Source organism: Hibiscus syriacus, unplaced genomic scaffold, assembly GCF_006381635.1.
Source record: "Hibiscus syriacus cultivar Baekdansim isolate YM2019G1 unplaced genomic scaffold, ASM638163v2 tig00111584_pilon, whole genome shotgun sequence".
In the NCBI taxonomy this organism is placed as follows: Eukaryota; Viridiplantae; Streptophyta; class Magnoliopsida; order Malvales; family Malvaceae; genus Hibiscus; species Hibiscus syriacus.
Window position 1 is genome coordinate 525,024 of NW_024063127.1, and position 24,463 is coordinate 549,486.

Below are 24,463 nucleotides of genomic sequence, written 5' to 3' on the forward strand. Positions count from 1 at the left end.
ATATATTAATTATATTAAAAAAAATTCATTTGAATATAAAATGTATAATTTTATTCGAATAATTCTTGGAAACACACTCCTTGTCAGTTAAGGCGCGTTTCTATAAATTCCTCGAGTAAAATAACATTTAAAAATATTACAACGAGCGAGAAATTAACAGAATTGCAAATGAAAGATCAAAATAATAAAGATTGTGACTTTAGGGATTAAATCATAAAACCAACAAGAAATCAAGGCAAACAATGCAAATATTTTAAAAACTAGACACTACATTCGTAAATAAATCAACTTATATCATTCAAGACTAAAATGTACATATCTAAAGTAAGGCATTCAAATTAAAATATCCCTAAAAATAAGATAACAAGCAAAATGGGACTAAATAATAAAACTGGAAAGTTAATGTCTCAAAAACGAATTAAATAAACAACGCAACACATACTGTAAAAAATAACATATTATAAACACTGAAAATGTAAAAAACCCATATTTAGGACTGAAATATAAATATTTAAAATTACATGCTGAAAATCGAAATAATAAAAAATATGTAGGTTATAGTGGCCAAAATGAACACACATAAATAAAAGAGGCCAAACTTATAAACTTAAGAAAAGTTTTAATTCGGGTCTAAAATTTAAACGTTCAAAACATGAGACCCCTCTCTCGTAGTTTTCCCTACGCGCGACCTAATCCCCTAAACGACATCGTGTCATGATCCCCTTAAATACCTCTTTATGGGATTTCAAGGAACCCTAGTTCCCACTTTCCCTAACCGATAGCTTCTTCTCTTCTCTTTCCCATCTCCCTATTATTTTCATTTTCCTTCAACCCTCCGGCCACCGTCTCAACCGACCCCGACGATGGGTCGATGACCCCCTAAAACTAAAACCAACCTTTCTTAACCCGAAACCGAGACACAAATCACCCTAAATTACATAAACCGACCCCAAAGGTAAAAGGAAAATCTACCTTCGATGTTAAGCCAAGCCTCATCGTCGCCGGCGAAGTAAATCCAAGGTAAGCTCCTCTCTTTTCACTCTTTTTCCTTTCTTTTTTTTATTTCGAAAGCTTTCAGTTCCCTTTTTTGTTCCCTTTTCTTTTTTTCCTCCCCAATAGAACCCCATGATGCTCTTCATTTTTCAGTGTTTTTCTTCCTTTAACCCCTATCCCTTCTCTTTTTTTCTCTTTTTAAACCCCCCGAATCTCCCCTCTGAATTCTTTGTTCTGTTTGGTTGATGGGTTTGGTGGGGAGAACCAGGGCTTTGAATGCCCGAGATTTTCCGGGATTATGGTAGATTTAGGATTTGATTTTTAAAAGAAGATTTGATTATTTTTTCTGATTTGGTTGTCTGTGGATACTGTTGATGCGAGGTGATGATGATGATGGTTGAAACGGTGGTTGTCAGATGACTGAAGCGAGTAACCGGAATAGTGGTGGCGGCAGGAGACTCTCAGTGACGGCGGCGGTGGCTGGAATAGAAGACTAGGGTTTTACCAAACCTTAAAATATATGGGTTTAGGGTTTATTATAATTTGGGCAAATTAGGCTCATTGTTTGGATCGGGTCATTGGGCCTGCTGATGGGTCTGTAAAAAATAATAAAAAAATTAATAATAATAATAATAATAAAATATTAATAATAACCCGGGTAAAAATAGGTATCTACAGACACATCACACATTTTCAACCTCTTGATCACGGATCAAGGGTCTGATTTCCCCAAATCACTTTCGTTTGCTCCAGATCTACAAAAGATCATTCAACTGTTGTGAGCTTCAATCTCTCCTAATGTCGTTGTCGATCGTTCGATGAGGCTTATCTTATAGAATGTTGTTCTCGATGATGCAAGGAGTATCCCCTCCATTGGGATCTTCCAAATGTCGCTGGAAACATCAGAAATCATATCATAAAGCTTCTTCACCAGTGACAATAACGATCACCCAAATCGTCGATTCACTGTTGTTTGCACACAATTGGGACATGTGAATCGACTAAAGAGAGGTTGTTGAGGCACAAACTGATTGGTTTTGAAGATGGTCGGTTTGTTGTAGAGTCGACTATTCTAGGGAGCAGGGTGAGCGATTGCTCAAGGTCCCATTTTTCATAGGCTCCTATTTTTTAATTATATTTTTATATTTATAATTGAGATATTTTATTTTATTTTATTTTTTTTATAATTGAGGTCTCTAATTTTTGTAATATCATTTTTACCTTTACAACTGCATAATTTTTCAATCTTACTTTTTATATTTATAATTGAGTCCCTTAACTGTTTTTAATCTCATTTTTTACCTTTATAATTAAAGCCCTTAATAGAATATATTAAGATTTAATAATAATATTAAATTATTTGTTTCAAAATTATAGAATATATTTTCGTTCTATAAGACTCTATTTTTTAATTTCGCTTAGGGCTTCAAAAATATCCTAGATAACTCTGGTTGGTTGGTTGAATCAAATTTCGCTGATGACTGAAAAATGGTTGAATAATCGATTGGGGGATTTGCGTTTTCAAACTCTAAATCTTAAAACTAAGGATTTATTAATAGGGCTGTAAATAAGACGAGACAGACCGTTAGTTACTCGAGATCGACTGTGTCAAAGCTCGATAAATACTTGACTCGAAATGGACTCGACTCGAGTTCTTAACAAGCCAAAACAAACTACTTAATACTCAACTCAAAAAACTCGCGAGCAACTCGAAAATATAATATATTAAGATTTTATTTTTTAAAAAAATATTAATAATCTTAACATTTATGTGTTGATTTTTTTTTTTTAAAATGAAGTATAATGTTTTCATGTATTTAAGGTTTAGGTTCGAGTTTGAGTTTGGGGTTCAATCGAGTTAAGTTTAAGATTTTGTTTTCGTTTCGAGTTTTTACAAGCTTCAATTTATGATTTCAAGTTCGAGTCGAACTTAAAAAATTTTAATGTAAGAGTTTTCAAGTCGAGTCGAACTCTATTTTAGAGTTTTTGAGTCAAGTTGAGCTCAATGATACTCTAGATAAATTCGACTCGTTTACATCCCTATTTCCAAATAAGACTCATTGTTATTATTTTTCCTTGGGAAACTCAACCCCAAAATATTGGATATAATGACACTCAACCTAATAAAAATAATGATAATATATCGCTTTGAAATCCACCAATTAAAGCTCCTCACTTTGCAATCGAATATTCGTATATAAATTTGAACATAAAACGCGTTCTTTTAAGTATTTTGATCGGTACTGCAGAATAATTATAATTTATAAAACACACTCGATATATGTATAATACTTTGTAATTACTAATAATAACGATGAGTAATACTAACATGAGTATCATTACTTTAATTTATAGAAAAATTAAAATTTTAAATGACTCAACATATTTATTAATAAAAATCTAAAGGTAAATTATTTAAACAAGTAAACAATATGTAGAGTTTTTTTAATTTAAATATTGGTATTTGATTCAATTATTATTAAAACACGATTATGAAAAATAATGTAATTAATATTTTATTTAAATAATTTAACTTTAGATTTTTAATTAATTTATAATTATATGTTAAATATTTTAAAATTTGAAATATTTATAAATTAAATTAATAGTGCTCAGCAGTGCTCATCGTTATTGATGTTCAACTATGCTCGTCGAACGTGACAGACTATATTTCAAAACCAATACAAGGCACTCCTTATAAGATATTTTTTTATAATACTCGATTACATGTTCGAAAAAAATTAGATTTAGTAAAAAATCAATTGAATATATCTAATCGGGGTAAATTTTGATATCAAATAAAATATTAGTTAATCAAAAAAATTATATTTGATTATTTGGATTCGGATTTTAAAAATTTGGGGTGTTACGTTTTGTGATTCTTTTTGCATAGCTATGATGGGGGGTTTCTGTTATTTTCTATTTTTTCTTCCTACTTTCCATTTTTTACTTTCTATTGAGTTTCATGAGGGAGCTAGGAAGGAGGAGAATAAGCAGAGAAAAAGCGTAAAAGGAAACATAACGAAGGAGGGAGGCAAAAATTATATTTTTCTAAAATGAAGTAATTAGATAAATTATTGAAAGGTCCCTAAGGTTTTGAGAAATAACATTTAATGATTTTTTTTCCTGTTAAACAGTGCTACATGATAGCATAGGACAATGTCACCTGTCGTCTGAAGTCATCATTTATTGACAATATTCTCAGGAGATACAGTAATTAATCCCAGTTAGAAAGTATATGTCAGTGATCAAATTACGGTCGTGGTAATATTTTCGGTCATGTTGAATTTATCAAGGTAGGAGATGCGAATTTTTTTAAATTTGCATAATTTATTATAAAATATAATAAATTATAATTATAAAAAATCGATTTTAATGATATTTAGAATGTTTTCTAACATTTATGAACTTCTAAAAATTTTTATTAATACATGAGCATAGTTTTTACAATCATTAATTAGTCTTGTATTTATTAAAATTTCTTAGGAATATTATATCAGAAACATAAAATTAGAATTATAATTTATAAATATAAAACAATTTATTACTTCTATTATCAATAATATAATACAAAATATAATAAATATTTACTAACATCGAAGAAAAGTAAGTTTATTACATAAATTAATAAATAATAAAAATAATTTAACTGTATAAAATTTAAATTCAACATTCAATCTCCTAAAATAAATCATAACCATTTAAAAAATTAACCCATAAAATTATCTATTATTATTCACTCACCAAAAACAACATATTAAACTTTAAAACTAAAACAAACCCAACAAAAAAACTCATAACATTGTAACACAAATCTTATTAATTTATTGGGGTTTCTTTTGGTTCAAACCCAAGACATTAAAAGTAAAAAATATTTAAAATTTAAAACATAAATAAAATAAAAATTATTAAATCTTTAAGCCTCTTCTTTTCATCAAAATCAGAAAAATTTAGACTCCCATGTTTGTTTTATGTTTGTGTTTTTCATAATAAAAAAATTTCATTTCTTTTCTTGTAGTTGTATTGTTGAAAGCTTCCCTGTCTTTCTTTGTTGAAAAATCATCAATTGGAACATCGGGTCTCATATTTTCCTCGCTTTCTTATCCAAAAAACAGGTATAGGGCTGGTTCTTCCACCAAAGGAGACGCCAGAGGCAGAGACGGAGAAGATCAAACTCCTTCTTCACTTTCTTAAAGGGTTGAAAAATAACACAGCTGGTAAGTGTCTGGCTGTGAATCTGGTCCTTTCCTTCTTTTTTTTTCTTCCAATCTCCTAAAATAAATCATAACCATTTAAAACATTAACCCATAAAATTATCTATTATTATTCACTCACCAAAAACAACATATTAAACTTTAAAACTAAAACAAACCCAACAAAAAACTCGTAACATTGTAACCCAAATCTTATTAATTTATTGGGGTTTCTTTTGGTTCAAACCTAAGACATTAAAAGTAAAAAATATTTAAAATCTAAAACATAAATAAAATAAAAATTATTAAATCTTTAAGCCTCTTCTTTTCATCAAAATCAGAAAAATTTGGACTCCCATGTTTGTTTTATGTCTGTGTTTTTCATAAAAAAAACTTCTTTTCTTTTCTTGTAGTTGTATTGTTGAAAGCTTCCCTGGTCTTTCTTTGTTGAAAAATCATCAATTGGAAAATCGAGTCTCATATTTTCCTCTCTTTCTTGTCCAAAAAATAGGTATAGGTCCGGTTCTGCCACCAAAGGAGACGCCAGAGGCAGAGACAGAGAAGATCAAACTCCTTCTTCACTTTCTTAAAGGGTTGAAAAATAACATAGCCGGTAAATGTCTGGCTGTGAATCTGGTCCTTTTCCTTTTTTTTCTTTCTTTCAAGCTTTACTCTTCCCTCTAAAAACCCAGAAAATATGTGTGGGTTTTAGTAGTTGACTTGGTGTAACGGGAAATAATGGAAATAGCGATCTGTTATCACTACGGTCGGTCGTTACCCGTTAAGTTGCGACTGTGATCGACCACTATCGATGTGATTCCGCTTCACACCACTATTTTAGACAATCCAAAATAGTGGTATCGTATGACGGCGATACGCGAAATAATAGCCACTATCGCATTTGCATTCCGCTATTTGAAACTTTGGTATATGCATATAATTAAAGGGTGTGTTGTTATTAAAAATGAAGTGCATGAATCACATTGATTGAAAACTACAAAACTTATCCCTTAATTCTAGGAGATTATATCCAAGAACCATGAGATGAATGTTAGCCTAATCTCTTTTCCGAAACACTTTGACATCCTAACAAATCCAATATAATGATTATTAATCATTTTGAATAATCAAATTATCACATTATTTCTAAGCTTATACTTGTATCCATGGATTTAAATGACAATTGACTAGCGAAATATGATAGCCTATTATATAGTGATATTGATACCGTCTGACACTGTTATTGCTTCATCACAATATTCGTAGTGAATGTAATAGTATCCGTTATGACTGTTATTATGATAAATGCAATGCAACAGGAAAATTGACCACAACCGATATTTAAATCCATTCTTGTATCGGTCATTATTGGCTTGGAGTTCCTTTTCCGATCTTTGCTGAGCCAGAAGGAGAATGGATTTACAATAACATCCGGCTGTCGCCCAGGCTCCGGAGCAGGCAGGCGTAAGGGAACTTATGTTCAACTTCTGTAGCTGATCTCCAGAGGCGCAACTCTGGTTAACAAATAGAAAAAACTCTTCAATGTTGCTCTTCAACTGCAAAGGGAAAGAGTTTGACCAGTGTTCTAAAGTGGTCAGCTAAAGAGCAGGTTGAGTACTCAACAAATGAATATGATGATTCACTAGTGATGAAATCGAATCCCAGGTAAAGATTGTATGGGGAGCCTGTTTCCTAGATTTAACAATATGCTATGTGAGCCTCTAGTTGGTTTCCGAAGGCAGGAAAGATGATATCATTTACACTCCTATTATAATCCCCTCAGACCGATGCGGGTAACCCGATCCGATCTGGGTGTCACATTAGGGCCACGGAGTGACCCGCTATAAAAATCTCGAAAAATTTAAAACTTTTGTCAAAACATGTAAACTCATAAAATGATTTATGAATATAAAATAAAATTTATCTGTATTCAGAAATAAAACAGATTTTCAGACTCATATATATAAAACAAAATACAATTACATGCCCCCTAATCATATGTACCATACTCTGCAAGTAACGTGGGAATACCTTATTTACTGATGCCGATAGATGCACTGGTACGATTCTTTTAACCTAAAAATTTGAGTAACAGAGTGAGCTTTGGAAAGCTCAGTAATACAGAACTACTAGATGATGCTGAAGAACGTGCAGATACAGATAAACATATATTTCCTTATCGGTTCAGACATCTACAAATCTTTATGTTGAGCGGAAATCCTACTGATATTTCAGGTAGTGACAGACAGTGAGCTTTCAGTTCAGAGAAATATTTCGGATGACTGAGTTCAGGAGATTAATATAGGTTATCTAGTGTGTTCCTGTCAAACCAGTGAAGAGATACATAACTTTTCTTTTTAAATAGTAGTATTTTAAAACATATTTTTTTTCAAAAACCATATTAATCCCTCCAACCGAACACTCCATAATGTGTAGGTTCCCCAGAACCATACATCCACCTACACACCAAGTAAGAACTTACCCTGAGCACAAAGCAGAGGAGCCTCTAGTAACAGTAACTTCCTCCAACAACAACCTCCCATAAAACATTTATCAAAAACCATAGTATTCCCTCCAACCGACACTCCATAATGTGTAGGTTCAGAACCTTACACTCACCTGCACACCTAGTAAATTCCATGATTCCATAAATCAGGAACAATTCATATTTTCCAGTGAAAATAGAAAACTATATAACACATTTCAGGTAACCATAATTTATAAACCAGTAAATTCCATGATTTCATAAATCATGTACAATTCATATTTTTCGATGAAAATTGTAATCAGAGATCACATACCATGTTGCCATGGTTCATAAACCAGTAAATCAATACTTTCGTTAAAGAACATTTCAAACATATAAAACCGTCATGCAGTACATATGGAACACACTAGAGGATCAAAGTATTTATCAGATATTATTCAGAGATACTTGATAGTCTTATTGGGTAGAGAAACATGAATCTTCAGTATACCTGTACAATGCCAGAATTTAGAATCAATATTGGAAGAGTTCATTAACTAACATAATCATCAGTTATTCAGAATGTGATTTGAGCTAATAAGAAAGAAATAAAGGTTCAGAACATTTACAGTCTGTGTCAATCTATCGGATTATCGAAATAACTCAAGCTGAACAACTTCCAGAACTAATGCATATTGACCGATTCATTCTTTGTCCTTCAGGTATTCACTCTCTATAACAACAATTAATGTCCATAAATCATCTTTTGAGTCATCGCTGAATGAGTCTTCCAAGGGTCTTTATTTCATTTCCACGCTTCAACGATATCATGAAATGCCGACGTACTTGATTTGTAGTTCATGATCCATAAGAACATTACATCATGTATGCTCATTAACGTTTCTAGACTCATCCAAATCACTTATTTAATCCTCAGTTATTGAGGTTACTTATTTCATTTAACAGTCAAGTCTATCCCGGTTACTTTAGAGTTTTCCAGAGTAATTCAGTTGTTTTCTGAATTTTGGATACATATTGCTTTCGTTCAGTTTAGTTCGGTATTCGTGATTGATTTATCGAACAAATATTAAATTCTTAGTACTGAATGTGATCTAGAGTTGAGCTGAGTTGAATACTTCCAAAATTATCATCGAGCCAAACTTGAGAAGACGAACACGCATTCAAGTAATATCTATGTCTTTCAGGTACTGACATATCATTAAGGTTGATCGGCTCATTTAAATTGTGTTCCATAACTTTTAAAGGTAGTCCAACACCTATGCTTATTTGGATTTCTTAATTAATCCAAGACATTTACTTAGTATAGGCCATAAGGGTATTTTGGTGTTCAGTTTTATTCCATTCATTACAGAGCTCGAGGATATCCCATCATTCCTAAGCTTGGTGATATTCTTGGGTCATTTCCATTACAGGGGTATTTTGGTCATTTTACAGATCTGGTGTATTTCAATCATTTCCTTCCTTATGATCTTATTATTTAATTCAAACCTATCATCTTTTCTAGACCTTTCGAACAATTCTAGCAAAAGAGCACCCTCGATAATTTATTCTTAACTCGGAGATTTTCAGATCAATTGTCTTCTCAGAAGTTACCAACAGGTTATCAAGAATTTTCTGTACAAAGACATGATCTTAATAATTAAATCAGTAATTTATCGAGTTAAGTACGAATCCTCAAAGTACTTTCTCATTCAGGGTCAACTCGGACTATTTTTACCTCTCAAGGGCATTTTCGTAATTTCTTAACCATATAACTTCAGTATAAACTCTTAACGAAAATAATTATAATTTAGAGATCCTATGGTTAATTGCTTTCCCGAACATTCTCTGATCTTGAAATGATTCCCTTAATAGACTTCTAACATCTTGCATAAACCCTCATGGTGTTAAAAACCAGTTATCCAAATCTTCTAAGAAAAACTAGCATTTCTTATGCACATCTGTAATTTTACTGGATCAATATGTCTTTTCAGAGTTATTAACCAACTTCCAGGGGCAATTCTTGTTATCTTACAACATAAGGGTATTTTCGTAATTTTACCCTACTGGAGTAATCTCATAATTTCTCATCCAAGTACCTTTGATGAAATAAAATATATGTTACAAATCCAAGCTGATTCCTTTATCACTAAAGAACTTGTAATTTTAATTTTAACAATCCCTAAATTTCTTATAAAAGTCATATGAACCATAATCAGTTACCGAATTTTTATCGTATTCGGATTGAGTGTATAAATTAATTAACTACACATATGAGACTAATATTATTTTATTTATGCATTTACCAATATCAACATATTCCAATAAGAAAAAGAGATAGTAAAGTATTACCTCGATTTACGTGGCATACTGATCGACCAAATAAATTCTATTCGAATGCCATCGATCTTTAATTCAACTTCCAATAATTCTTCAAATACATAACAATAAAAATTTCATAAAAAACGGGCTTAATTCGAAAAATAGATCAATCAGATGATAAATTAGTAAAAAACAGCTTACCGGGTTCGAATTTGGAGAAACGGACCCCAAAACCGAACTCAAGACGTCAAAAAATATCATAATAGGTATACTCGAAAAAAGTCAGCGGCCGTTCAATGGCCGGTCAACGCCGGTCAAAGTTCTAATCAACGCCGATCAAATTTCTGGTCAACGGTGGTCAACGTCGGTTAACGGTCAATGGGTCGGTTCGGTCAGTCGGGTCGGGTCGGACCGGTCAAACTGGTTTTCTTTCCTTTTTTTTCTGCTGCCAGACGAAGTGCACTCTCAGGGGGTGGCGCGTGGGGTGCGTGAACAGTGTTACAATGTCCGAAAAATTCCCAAAAAATATCTAAAAATTATTTTAAGGCATTTTGAGGCACTGACCAAGCTCGGTTCAAAATTTTGAACGGTGGAGAGCTCGATTATGAAACATCGAAAACATTGACTTCCTCACCCCTCCACGCGTTGGCGACGACGGAGACACGGAGGACACCAGTGGGCTCGGAACGACGAGGAACACGATGGTACGGGAGGTGTCAAAAACGAGTGGCTGGATCGACGTGAATCGACAAAAAACCAATGGAGATTGAGTTAAAACCGATGATACTTCCGGTTGAAATTTATGACAAATGACGAGAGGTTTGAGGGGTTTTGTTCTTCGGTCGATAACGAACACGATGGTGATTTCAGTTTGTCAAACGGTGATTGAATGGTAAGTAGATCAGAGTAGAAAGGAGGGTCAACGGGGGAGGGAAATGGGGAATAATTTTGCAGAAACATACGGGAAATGGGAGTTTGTAATTCTCTCCAAAATAAAAATGGTTAAACTATTAGTTTAGTCAATGAATTTCCTGTACTTCCTAAAATGGTTTGCCAACTTTAAAATTTTACAATTTAATCATCAATTTCTTCCAAAATACCAATTAAATTCACCACTTCTAATTTCTAAAATTTTAGCCCCTAAATTAGGGTGTTACACTTATTTCAGCCATAGTATTACTTTTATGGTTGCTAATGTTGCATACATTACTACGAGATTTGTTTATTAAAATATTTATATTTTTATATTGTGGATGCGGTTGAGTGTCACGATGACCATGTAAAACATTACGATGCCGTTACGTTGTGTTGCTATCGTAATTTAATATTACGATTTAAGCTGACTTTTTGTGGAACCATTTTATGGAATTTGTTAATAGTTAGGGTGAATGCATCCCACAAAATAGTTTATATCATGCAATCAAGTCCTACAACTGATGTTTCAAAAAAAAAATCCTACAACTGAAATAATTGAGACCAAGTTGAAATGGTTTTGAAATCCATGAAAATTGTAGACTAGAATTATATTTGAACAAAAAATAGATACGAACAGATCTGACTATACCAACAAACTAACTACAACAGGGAATCAAACTATTAAAAGACCACTGAAAATTGCAAATCAAAATCGAGCATCGCGAAAAAACTATCTACGAATATAAACCACGTTTCCAATTAGAGGGTTCAAAGTATGAAAGATCAACAAGATAATAAATAAGTATAATAGTGATAAGTTGAACGATGTGAAATCAACTCTGAGAAGATTAAACGAAAAACGATGAAAAGACATAAAAATATGACTTAAAATGTGCCAAAAGACAAAAGAAAACGAGCTATAAAGTTAAATTTATTGAAAATTAATAACACAAAAGAAAATCAAAGATGCGATATAAGGAATTATAGGAGAAATAAGAAATACATACGATCGTCAACTAGCATCAAAATTGGTGATACCGCATGTCGAATAAAGAAGAAAAAATGAGTAAGGAGCAAGCGAAGCTAGAGAAAGAACTTTTTTAGAGTTTTTTTCTCAGTAATTGCTATATTTCTTTGATTTATATATATAATGTATAGGGAAAATTTACGTATAAATAAAAAATGAGGACACAAATATATACACACAAGATTTCTTTGATATGGAATTCAGGCCATTCAACTGGTTTCTAAAGCTATAAGCACGGTAGAATTCAAAGTACTCATTGTTTTGCTGTTTCTTTCTTTCAATCTCCCCTTTCGCACGATATTTCATGTCATATTTCAACGACCATTATGCAAAATAAGTAAGAATTTTGTGTCTAAACTATAAAAGATGAAAAGCAAATTCCCTTCTTTTAAAATAGGGTGAAAGTTTATATCTTAAATGAAAGATCAAATGAACCAAGAGACGAACTAAGTGGATCAAGAAAGGGGGAAATTAACATAGATATCTAATGTTTAAACCATGGGAATATTAGTGTTTACATCATTTAAATTAGTTGAATATTGAGTTATGTTTTCTTTTTTCATTCATTTTTAAAACCAAAAAGCTGAAAACGATGGTATGGAGAGTTCTAAGCTGGAATTTAATAACATTATATATGTCTGCTCTTCATTTCCTATCTTCACTATACTTTTCACCTTTTTTATCGCAAAGTCACCATGATCCAAGGCACTACAGCTATTTTCAGTCTTAATGACTTGACTCTTTTGATACAGGGAATAGTGGACTTCATTCTTAACTTTCTCTTCCGTTGATAACTACAGGCATACACTATGTTTTGTTGGACATTTTGTTCTTTTTAATGTCTTAAATTTATTCCCAAGTGATGCCACCAAAATTCATACCACTTATTACGCATGTTGTTGTTAGGTTTGAATCTTGAACCTTGAATCTGAATCAAGTATCTTTGCTAACATGTATGAGATATTGAAACAAATTTTAATAGTTAATTAAAATAAATTTTATTATATTCTAGTAATCAAAGATTATTTAGTGCTTAAGTTTATTTAATAAGTAAGTTTCTATTTCAAGAAAAAAATCTTATGGAATAGGGTTTCTTCGTGACCAAGTATTTGTCGAGAGAAAATTATTTTTAAGAGATGCAATTATATTTTAGCTTACGTATGTTTTGGGGTTTACATTGCAGAGACAAATTTTGTAGGTATATTAAAATATATTCGAGATTTTTGTATCTATACCAGATTTTAGAATACATGGAATATTATGATATATTTATACTATTTATAATATTTATGTTTATAATAAATTATTTTTTTTTATCCATGAAGATTTACAACTATAAAGATTAAATCACATAAATTTAATCTTTTATATATGATTTTTTTATGTTAATAACGTTTTTATTTTCTTTCCCGTTTCCAAATTCTGAACGATATGTGAAGCAAGTTTTCTAAGCTTGCTCGAGTTTTTCCCTTATATATTTTGGCTTTGGGAGTAAACAGAGGGGCAGGACTGGTTGCAGTCCAGTGCCATTAACACAACAGGTTCTTTGACGGGATTATTTCACAATAGTTTAAAGCTTTAGACTCATCATCATTCCACTTTCTTACTTGAAAAAACAAAAGAAAATTCAAGAATAAACAAACTAGGGATTTGAATAATCCAATATCAAATCATGAAACAGATATAAATGTTGTAAACTGAGTTAGGTGAGTAAGGCTTATTACCCGGCTGAGTTATTGGAGTTGACACGTCAGAAAGCAAGTAAGCGAGATATTTAAAGAGAAGTTCAACAAAGAAACATAAACAACAGAAAGAAGTTGATGTGAATGAGAATTTGACGGTGCTCATTCGTATGGAAAGTACCATACATAGTGGTTAAAAGCAAAAGGATTCTAAGCCTTTGCTTCCGACTTCTGAATCTCAGAACCCACCCATCCACTAACATCTTTATGGTGGACTGCTGTTTGCAGTAATAAACAATATGTTAGGTCTAGTCAGCACTAGAAACTAGAAATTCCTCAAAATATAATCTTAGCCTCTTATTTCCCAATAAATTATTCAAGATACCAAACTTTTCTACTTATAAATATGAGGCCAGTTGAGTACAATCTTCATACACATTCCCTCTTCTTTAGCTAGCCATGGATATTGAGTCAACAGCACAAGATAAATCAGGGTTTTCTGCCTTGCCTGGAAAATTAAAGGACAGGGTTATTTCAACAGCAAAGAGCATCAAAAAGCTAGGGCAAGATGACCCCAGAAGGCTCACTCACTCGCTGAAAGTGGGACTTGCTCTCACATTGGTGTCACTCTTGTACTATGCTCGCCCTATCTATGACGGTTTCGGGGTGTCCGGAATGTGGGCAGTGCTAACTGTTGTGGTTGTATTTGAATTCACAGTAGGTAAGATCAAATGTTCACCAAAAATTTTAAACTAAATCATTGAAAATTACTGATTATAACTCGTATCTTTACCCTATATCCAGGTGGAACTCTAAGCAAGACTATAAACAGAGGCTTCGCAACATTACTTGCCAGTGCTCTCGGAGTCGGAGCTGATTACTTCGCGGAACTCTTCGGAAATATCGGAGAACCCATTGTCCTAGGAATCCTTGTCTTTCTACTAGGTATATTTATATATAAATGTGTATATGTACATATGTTCAGATATAGTCATGCAAGTTGATTTGGAGTTTAATTATTGCAGCTGCAGCAGCAACATTTTCAAGGTTTTTTCCGAGGATAAAGGCAAGATATATTATGGAGTGATGATATTCATACTGACATTCAGTTTGGTAGCTGTTTCGGGGTACCGAGTGAATGAGCTGATAGTTTTGGCTCATCAAAGACTGTCGACGATCATAATGGGAGGAGCAACCTGCATGCTTATATCTATATTTGTTTGTCCTGTTTGGGATGGTGAAGATCTTCACAAGGCTGTGTCTACCAACCTGGAAAATCTTGCTACATACCTTGAAGGTGTGAATTAACAGAAATACTAAATATAATTCTTTGAAATGATTTTATATTAAAAATGAAACTAAATGCAGGATTCGGAGGTGTATATTTTCAATCTTCTGAAAATGATGGGAATGGCATTGGCAAGTTATTTCCTCAGGGATATAAAAGTGTTCTCAACTTAAAGAGCAGAGAAGAATCTTTGGTGAGTTTGCCTTCTCTCCACTAAACTTTGCCTTTTGCACTTTGAATGCATGCCACTAACATTTTATAGAAAAGGACAAGTTTGGAACTTAGAAATAATCGGGTGACTATTTTATAATCTTAAATAGTCGAGGGACTAAATAAAGCAATGCCTTATAGCCAAAGGACTATTTTCTAACTTTTAATAGTCGAGGGGCCATTTGTGTACTTTACCCTAATACTTAAATCTTTTCTTAATTAATGCATAATAGGCAAATTTTGCAAGATGGGAACCTGGACATGGCCGCTTTCGCCTCCGTCACCCATGGAAACAGTACTTGAAAATTGGAGCTCTTGCTCGACAATGTGCATATCAGATTGAAGCTATTGATGGATTCATTGTCTCTGATGATATACAAGTACTGCTACTTCACTCAATAATCTTTAAACAGCAAACTAATGATCAAAAACAAATCTAATTTACGATTGATGTTCACAGGCGTCAGAAGAATTCAAAAGCAAAATAGAAGGATCATGCACAAGAATGAGTGCAGAATGTGGGAAGGCACTAAAAACATTAGCCATATCAATGAGAACAATGACAGATCCATATTGTTTAGCCAATATCCATGTGGAGAACTCCAAAGCTTCCATGGAAGACCTCAAGTTAACCCTCAAAGCTGCCTCCTTAGAGAATGCAGACTTGGCGTCAATATTACCGGCTGCCACCGTGGGTTCAATCTTGGTCGAGATAGTGAAATGCGTTGAGAAAATATCAGAAGCGGTCCCTGAACTGTCCCAAGTAGCTCACTTTGAGAAGAAGGCAATGGAAGCAACTGTTTCGCCTGAGAAACCACAGCAGTTGCTTCACAGGGGAATAATCCAACCTGTTGTCGATGCTGATAGCAACGATAATGTTGTTATCACAGTGCATGAGATTATATTCACTGATTCGCCAGAGAATGGGAAGCCTATTGATCAGCATCAAGTGCCAAAGCCTGGCCAGATAATCCAAGTGATGTAAATATTTGTTGCTAATATGTAATTATCATTGTTTTCTTTTCCTTTTTTGTACTTTTTGTTGCTAATCAAAGCCTCACATCTAATATGAGGCAATTCAAGAGGGAAGAAATTATTAACAAATACTTCCCATTTTTATATTAATTCTATATCCTTTTTATAATTGGCGGCTCCTTTTGTTTTGTCTCTTTTAATTTAAGTTATATTTCTGATTGCTTTTTGTTTTTGTTTTAACTTTTTCTAATGTTTTGCGAGGTCAAAAATAAGAAAAATATAGGGTAAATTATAGTGGATGCCACATTTGTTTGGTGTTCTTTTGATTTAGGTCATTCAACAATCAAAATTTAGTTTCGATTATTTATGTTATCAATTAGTTATAATTTGATCACTGAGATATTATATTGATGAAGTAGCATGTCAAGAAAAAGTCAAATTCTTATTTGACACATGACTTTGAGACAAAATATCAATTTAATGTTTTAAAATATTTTAATAATAATTCTACAAAATATCATCATTGGCTCTATTTTCATTACCACTCCATTCATCTTTTCTCATTGTCACAACCCAAAATTCAGGTTAAAAGTTAAGACCTTGAAAGTTAGAGATCAATTAAATTTTAAAAAAACTTTCAATCTTTTTGCGAGAAATAATAAGTATACGTCGAATAAATATATACATCGAATAAGTAATAAAATAATAAGTAAAATCGTTTCACAAAAATTAGTGGAAACTAAAGTTCAAGTAATTACACTGAAATTAAACAAATAAATAAATACGAAATAATAAGGCGAAGAAAATGTAAAATAAATAGATATGAAATAATAGAGTGAATTGCAATAATTATGCCACGACAAAGTAAAAACCACAAGTAAAAAGGAACTTTAACAAGGATGATAGAACATGTTGAATTTACTAAAAAAGATATTCTAATTTTTCGGGATGTCATAATAATTATTACTATCTAAATGCTTTAACAGAGTAGTATATATAGCATAACTAATGACAATATGACACAACAATAATTTCTGCATAAACTTATAATATATTATAATTCATTAAGCACAATTTCTTTTAGTCGATTAAAATTTTTCTTTATTCTTAAGGTGGGTTATTGTTATGTTTTAGGATAAAATTTAGAAGAATTGAGGGATTTCAGAAAATAGAGAGAAATAGGTACAAAAAACGTGCAAATTCATTCAATAGATGATCCTTAAAGGATTTGGTACAACTTATATATAGACAACTACCATACAGCTGTCAGTACAACAAATCTAACAAAATAACTACCTCAATGTTGACTCACCCCTCTAGACCTTTGCCCATATATTGGGTTCGTATATGCCCAATCCCAAACGTGTTAAGCCTACATATTTGACTTAATTTGGGTTTAAGTCCAATGGAGCCCATCTACGCAATCTACCTGAATATACCCTAGCCCGTCTCTCATTGTCGTGTGACCCATCTCCTGTCTCTACTTTAGCCTCACTCTCTCAGGTAATGTCTCAATCCCTAATCCCTTATCAATCCCTAATTTCTTTCGATCCTTCCCCAATTTCTGTTGCTTCATCCCCAATTATTCTCTTCGATATTTCCCCAAATCAATGCCTTCAAACCCTAACTCCCTTTCATCATGATAATACCCCCTCCATCAGACGATCCTTATCCCCAAGGATCGAAATCAAGAAACCGGTTCTGAAGCACCGAAGCATCTTCCCAAGTTGAGTCGTTTGGTCCCATGTTCGTCCATTGAATCAACAATTGAGGAACATTCCGATTATGTCGTTTCACCAATATTCTCTTCAAAACAGTCACTGGATAGATTTTCAATTGACCATCCGATGCCACTTATGGAGGATTCATCGAGGTAAGTCCCTGTTTCCCTATTCGCTTCTTCAATAAACTTTTATGAAACATTGGATGCAGTTTGGAATCTGGTGGTAATTCCAATTGATATGCAACCTAACCAATTCTTTTCTGTATCTTGTAAGGACCGAAGTATCGAGCAGTAAGTTTTAGGTTTCTCCTTAAAGCGAGGGATGTTTGTCTATATGGCTGAAGCTTCAGGTAAACTTCATCCCCTATATGAAATTCTCTGGATGTTCTATGTTGATCAATAATCTGCTTCATTCGATTGCTAGCTTTAAGTAACTGCTCTTCCCTCTGTTGCATTATATCCTGTACTACATCAACCTTAGAATCTACTTACCATGTCATATTAGGGGCTTGATAACCATATAAAGCTTCGAATGGTGTCATTCAAAGGGCAATGTGGTAATTAGTATTGTACCACCACTCTGCCTGAGCTAGCCACCTTGACCAAGTCTTTGGCTTTAAAAAACACATGCACCTCAAGTACTGTTCGAAACATTGATTGAGCCTCTCAGTTTGGCCATCTGTCTCTGAATGATAAGCAGTACTGATTAATGTAGTTGTGCCCAGCTGCTTCATTAATTCTTGCCAAAGTAAACTAATAAAAGATTTGTCTCTATCATAAATAGCTACCTTAGGAGGCCCATGTAGTTTATAAACCTGATTAAGGTAGACCTTAGCAACTTCCACCACTGTATAAGGATGAGCTAATGGCATAAAATGAGCATACTTAGTGAATTTATCAATCACCACCAAAATGCAATTGTACTTTGTTGAAGGTGACAAACCTTCAATGAAGTCCATTGTAATCATTTCCCAAGCACTATTAGGAACTGGAATAGGCTGTAACAATCCTGGCTTAGGAATATGCTTTATTTTAGTCCTCTGACATACTTCACACTGTTGTATATGCTCTTGAATCAAAATTTTCATTATTGGCCAAATAAAATAAGACTTAATTCTTTGATAAGTAGCCTGAATACCTGAATGCCCTCCTTGTGGTGAATCATGTAGAGCCACAATGATATTCTGTCTAAGCTCCCCTTTGCTGCCCACATAAATCCTGTTCTTGAAATATATCACTCCTTTAACTAATTTCCAGCTTGTATCTTGTCTGGTTCAATAACTAGAATAAGAATTTTTTATTGGGCTATAACATCATCTTCATAGCTCTTTTCAATGTCATTTACCCAAGTAGGACTTATAATTGTGACCCCCATATATAGAAATTCACCAAAATCTATATGCTTCCTAGAGAGTGCATCTGCTACCTTATTAGATTTACCTTTCCTGTACTGAATGGTATAATCAAACCCAAGTAACTTTGTAAGTCCGTTCTTCTGTATAGCTGTAGTTAACTTCTATTCTAGAAGATGTTTTAAAGGCTCATGATCTGTCTTGATTACAAAAGAGTCACTCTCCAAATAATGTCTCCAATGTGAAATTGCCATCAAAATAGCCAAATACTCTCTCATAAATAGAAAGATCTGCATGTTTACGACCCAAAGCCTTACTCAAATAAGCTATAGGTCTACCTGGTTGAGATAGAACAACCCCAATTCCTCTAGAACAAGCATCAGTTTCCCAAAACAAATTTATGCTCAAAATTTGGTAAAGCCAAAACTAGAGCTTCACACATAGCACCTTTTATTTTTTCAAAAGCTAATTTAGCTTCTAAGGACCAATGAAACCCCTTATTCTTCAACATATTAGTCAAGGGTTTACTCACTTCTCCATACCCTTTGATAAATTTCCTATAATACCCTGTTAAACCCAAGAATCCTCTCAAAGCTTTCATATTTTTAGGCAAAGGCCACTGTTGCATATCCTTTATTTTAGCAGGGCCAGTTGCTACTCCCTTAGCTGAAATTAAGTGTCCCAAATACTCTACTTGCTGTTGGCCAAGAAACCATTTGTTCTTTTTAGCATATAACCTATTGTTTAGCAAAATATCCAACACCACTCTTAAATCCTTTTTATGCTCTGCCATACTATGACTGTAAATCAAAATATCATCAAAAAACACAAGAACAAACTTCCTCAAATAAGCTCTAAACAAGTCATTCATCAAATCTTGAAAAGTAGTTGGAGCATTAGTAAGGCCAAAAGACATAACTTTAAATTCATAATGCCCTTGGTGAGTCCTAAAAATAGTTTTATGAATATCCTCTTCTTTAATTCTGATTTGCCAATAACCAGATCTCAAATCAATCTTTGAAAAGAAAGTAGCCCCATATAATTAATCTAATAAATCTTCTACTATAGGAATAGGAAATTTATTCTTAACTGTAGTAGAGTTAAGTTGCCTATAGTCCACACAAAACCTCCAAGTGCCATCATTCTTTCTAATAAGTAAACAGGGAGAAACAAAAGGACTTTTACTTACTTATATGATAGAAGAGGATAACATTTGAGTAATCTATTTTTCAAATTCAGTTTTATGATGATGAGAAAATCTATAGGGTCTTAGATTGACTGTTTGTGTCCCCTGTTTAAGAGCAATGGCATGATCATGTTTTCTTCTAGGAGGCATTCCTTTTGGTTCCTCAAGAACTTCCTGAAATTCTTCCAATAGGTCTTGCAAAGGTAGAGGAATTATACTTTCTTCAACTTCAGCACTCAAAAAATAAATTTTCCCACTCACTTCTATATCTTTTTCAACTAACTTCTGAAACTTCTCACATGTAATGGGTCTGATTATTGGTAATTTCTAAGTACCTCTAATCACAACAATCTTCCCATCCTTCTCAAAACTAATAGTTTTAACCTTAAAATCCATCAATACGAGGCTAAATTCTTCCATCCAGTCCACCCCTAGTACCATATCACTGCCTCCCAAAGATAATACTCTAAAATCATGTTGAAATTCATATCCTTGAATCTTCCAATTCACCTTATTGCTTTTGGCAGTACTGAAAAGCTTTTCACCATTAGCTACTGTAATAAATAATGGTTGAGTCTAAACCACTTCTACTCCTTCTTTGGCCCACTTAGGTGTCACAAAGCTATGGGTGCTACCACTATCAATCAACACATTAATGGGTTTCCCCTGATGAAACCTTGAATTCTCAAGGTAGTGTGCCCCACATTTCCTGTAATAGCATTGATAGAAATTTCCAATGCTTCTTTTTCTATATCATCCTCTTCCCCCTGTTTTCCTTCTGTCAACTCCTGTTCAAAAGAGTCTTCTTCTTCCATGCAATTCAACTATCTTACTTTGCATTAATGTCCTAGAGCAAATTTTTCCCCACATTTAAAACATAAATTATTTGCCCTTCTGTATTCCACCAAACTCTGTTTTGTATTGGTATTAGGAGGAACTGTCTTAGGCAGAAAACCCTTATTCCCACTGCTTTGTTGACTAGTGAAGCTGAAAACAAAATAATCCTCCCCCAGATGCATGTTGTGTTGCAGTAATGTTGAGTTAATCGATTGACAAATATGGCCAAGAGGGGGTGAATTGGCAATTAAAATTTTGGTGGAAGCTTTTGCAGAAAATTGAAACAAATTTGCACAGCGATTTAGAGTGGTTTGAGTTTCTTAACCAAAGTCTACGTCCACTACCTTAGCTATCACACTAAGGATTTTCCACAAATTCTCTAATTTGTCTTTCTTTTAAGGAAAAAGAGTAACCTTACAAACCCTCAAGAATTATACCCCAAATTCTTGAGAACACTCTCTCTCAAAGAGAACAATACAAATTTGCAAACTTACAAGGAAATCCTCACAAGGTAGATTGTTTGCACAATTCTAGAACAAAGAAAAGAACACTCAAGAATGAATACAATTGAGCACAATAAGTGTTCTTGAAAGCAAAATGAATATTGAATGAAAAATAGGTTTGAAATGCTCAAACTTGAGGTTTGATGCTTAATGGAGTCAATATAGTCGTTTAAGTGTGAAAACAATTAATTAAAACAGTTGGGAGCGTAAGTGCATCGATGCATACCCATGGTGCATCGGTGCATCAGTGTAAAATTCAAATATTTTGATCGTTGGACCCTTAGTGCATCGATGCACTAAGAGTGCATCCATGCATCAAGTGCATTCGATGTTTCAAAATAGCCAGAGTGCATCGATGCATGGCTGGTGCATCGATGCATCAAATGCATTCGATGTTTTCATAAAATACTCAGTGCATCGGTGCATGGTATGTGCATCGATGCATGTAATGCATTCGATGTTCAATTTAATTCATGGTGCATCGATGCATGGATTGGTGCATCGGTGCATCACTCTGACAAATTGATTTTAGGCTTGATTTTGGTTCAAAATACTTTGTGAAAATTGTTTCAAAAATATATTAAGTATAAAACACAATTTTACATATTTAGTAAGGTTTGTAATTGATCTTAAAAGACTTGGAGTAATAAATTGATATTTAATTAATTAAATCGAATATACTTAGAAAATCATTTGTAAAATCTTAAAATTCATTTAAATTTAATTTGTTATATCGAAACACAAAATGTTTTCAACAATCTCCCCCTTTTTGATATAACAAAACATTTGTGTTATTTTAAGATTTTCTAAAAATTTGAAAAATTACCCCCCTTACAAAAACACTTCTCCCCTTTAAAAACATTTCAACACTTAACATCTTTCCCCCTTTTTGTTAAATTAAAAAGCTTCAAAATGTTTTAAACAAGTTAGTGAAAAACATATCCAATTGATTAAATAACTATATATATATATATAGCTTAAGCTGCTAAGATCACAATCAAAAGAGAGTTAGCCATTAGTTTCATAATCAATATTCATAATAAAAATGTGAAATGGTAAATTGGTCATATTTCAACTAAAAAATAAATGATGCATATGTTGTAAGAAACCAAAATATATATAAAATATCAAACAGTCATCCAACAATCACAGAAAGATAATCCAAAATGTTTTAACAATTCAAGTTCATCCCAAAAACAATCAAAGAAAGATAAGTCTATTCATCCATTGAATGATCGGGAGGAGGAGGAGGGTAACGTGCTCTCATCTCAAGTGAGAGTGCATCCAAACGATCATTCATATCTTGTTGTCGAGCTCCTAAGGTAGAGAGCTGGGACTCAATGAATGTGAAGCGCGAATCCATGGATGCATACCGTAAATCAAATGTCTCCAAAAACGAACGAAAATACGGAGGCATTTGTTCTTCTTGTGGAGCTGGTTCCGGTGCAGGCTCGTCATCAGGTACGTGATCATCGATGTCTTGCATAAGTTGTTGAAATTCAGGATCATCGTCATCAGCCGGAGCTGGAGGAGGAGGAGCACGAGAGGAGCTAGGAGCACTCGTGAGGAACTAGCTCCCGGAGTTTGCTTTCCAAGTCTAAAAACCCATTGACCAGTAACCTCATCTTGCTTCCAATCCGCTTTCTTCAAGGATGTGAGAGTGATTTGATTTTTAAGTAGGATAGGATTGTCAAGAGAAACGTATAGACCAAGTTTGATAAAGAGGTTACTAAGAATACATCCATAAACTAATGTTTCGACATGTTTTGAAGGAACAATGTTTATGACATCAACTAGTTGACTGAAGATAATGTGGGGTAGATTGATTTTGATTTTATTTTTAAGACAATACATGCACCATAAATCCCTAGCACGAAGTGTGGAGTACCTACCTCCGGATGGTCTAAACCACCAAGAGATCATCAAATAGAGAAAACGATCGTGATGAGATCGTAGAGTACTAACACTTGAGTTTGGAACATAGGGATATTCCACATTTTCACTTTCATTATATACACCATTATCATCTAACCCAAAACGGAAAGCTATAGTCTCGGGGTCAATATTAATATTGGCCTAAAAGATAGCATCTAATGGCTATAGTTCCACATTGAGTTTCATTTTGAATACATACCGCATTGGAATAGAAAATGCGGACCAATTGTTGATAGACGATGGGTTTAAGTTTAAACAATTTATCAAACTTCCATGCTTTAAGAATCAGAAGGTATTCAAAATCGATGTCAACCATAGCTTGAAGCGAAGGAATACACTCTTCACGGATTCTATAAGTTTGGAAAGAGTTTCTGTACCTAGAGTATAATTCGTCTCTACGATGCTCAGGCATGTTAAAACAATATCCTAATAGAGATGAAGGTGGAGGAGGAACAAGATTAGAAGGTTGAGGAATAGAAGGACGTTTTGGTTTGATCGACTCGAAGATGACCTAGGTCGTTTAAGATTTGACATGATTAAAGGAAATTGGAATAAGGAATGTCACCTTGAAAATCGGATTGAGAGGGATGAGGAGTTATTTTGCACGATTTAATGATTGAAGCAGGTTTGCAAGTTGAAAAACTTGAAGATTCTGACGAAAAATCGTTGATTTTGAGCAAGAATGGAGATTTTAGGGATAGAGGGACGAATGGCTTGAAGAGTTTTAGTTTTAGGGTTTGAGAAAATAAATAAAATAAAGCATTTTAACCCAAAACCCGACGGATGCATCGATGCATGACCATGTGCATCGATGCACATTCAAAGGGATGCATCGATGCACTATTAAGTGTATCA

General features: G+C 33.4%; 1 pseudogene; it reads left to right on the forward strand.

Annotated features, from left to right (window-relative positions):
* Positions 1–14,058: 14,058 nt before the first annotated feature.
* LOC120165563 lies at positions 14,059–18,032 on the forward strand (annotated as a pseudogene).
* Positions 18,033–24,463: the final 6,431 nt, after the last annotated feature.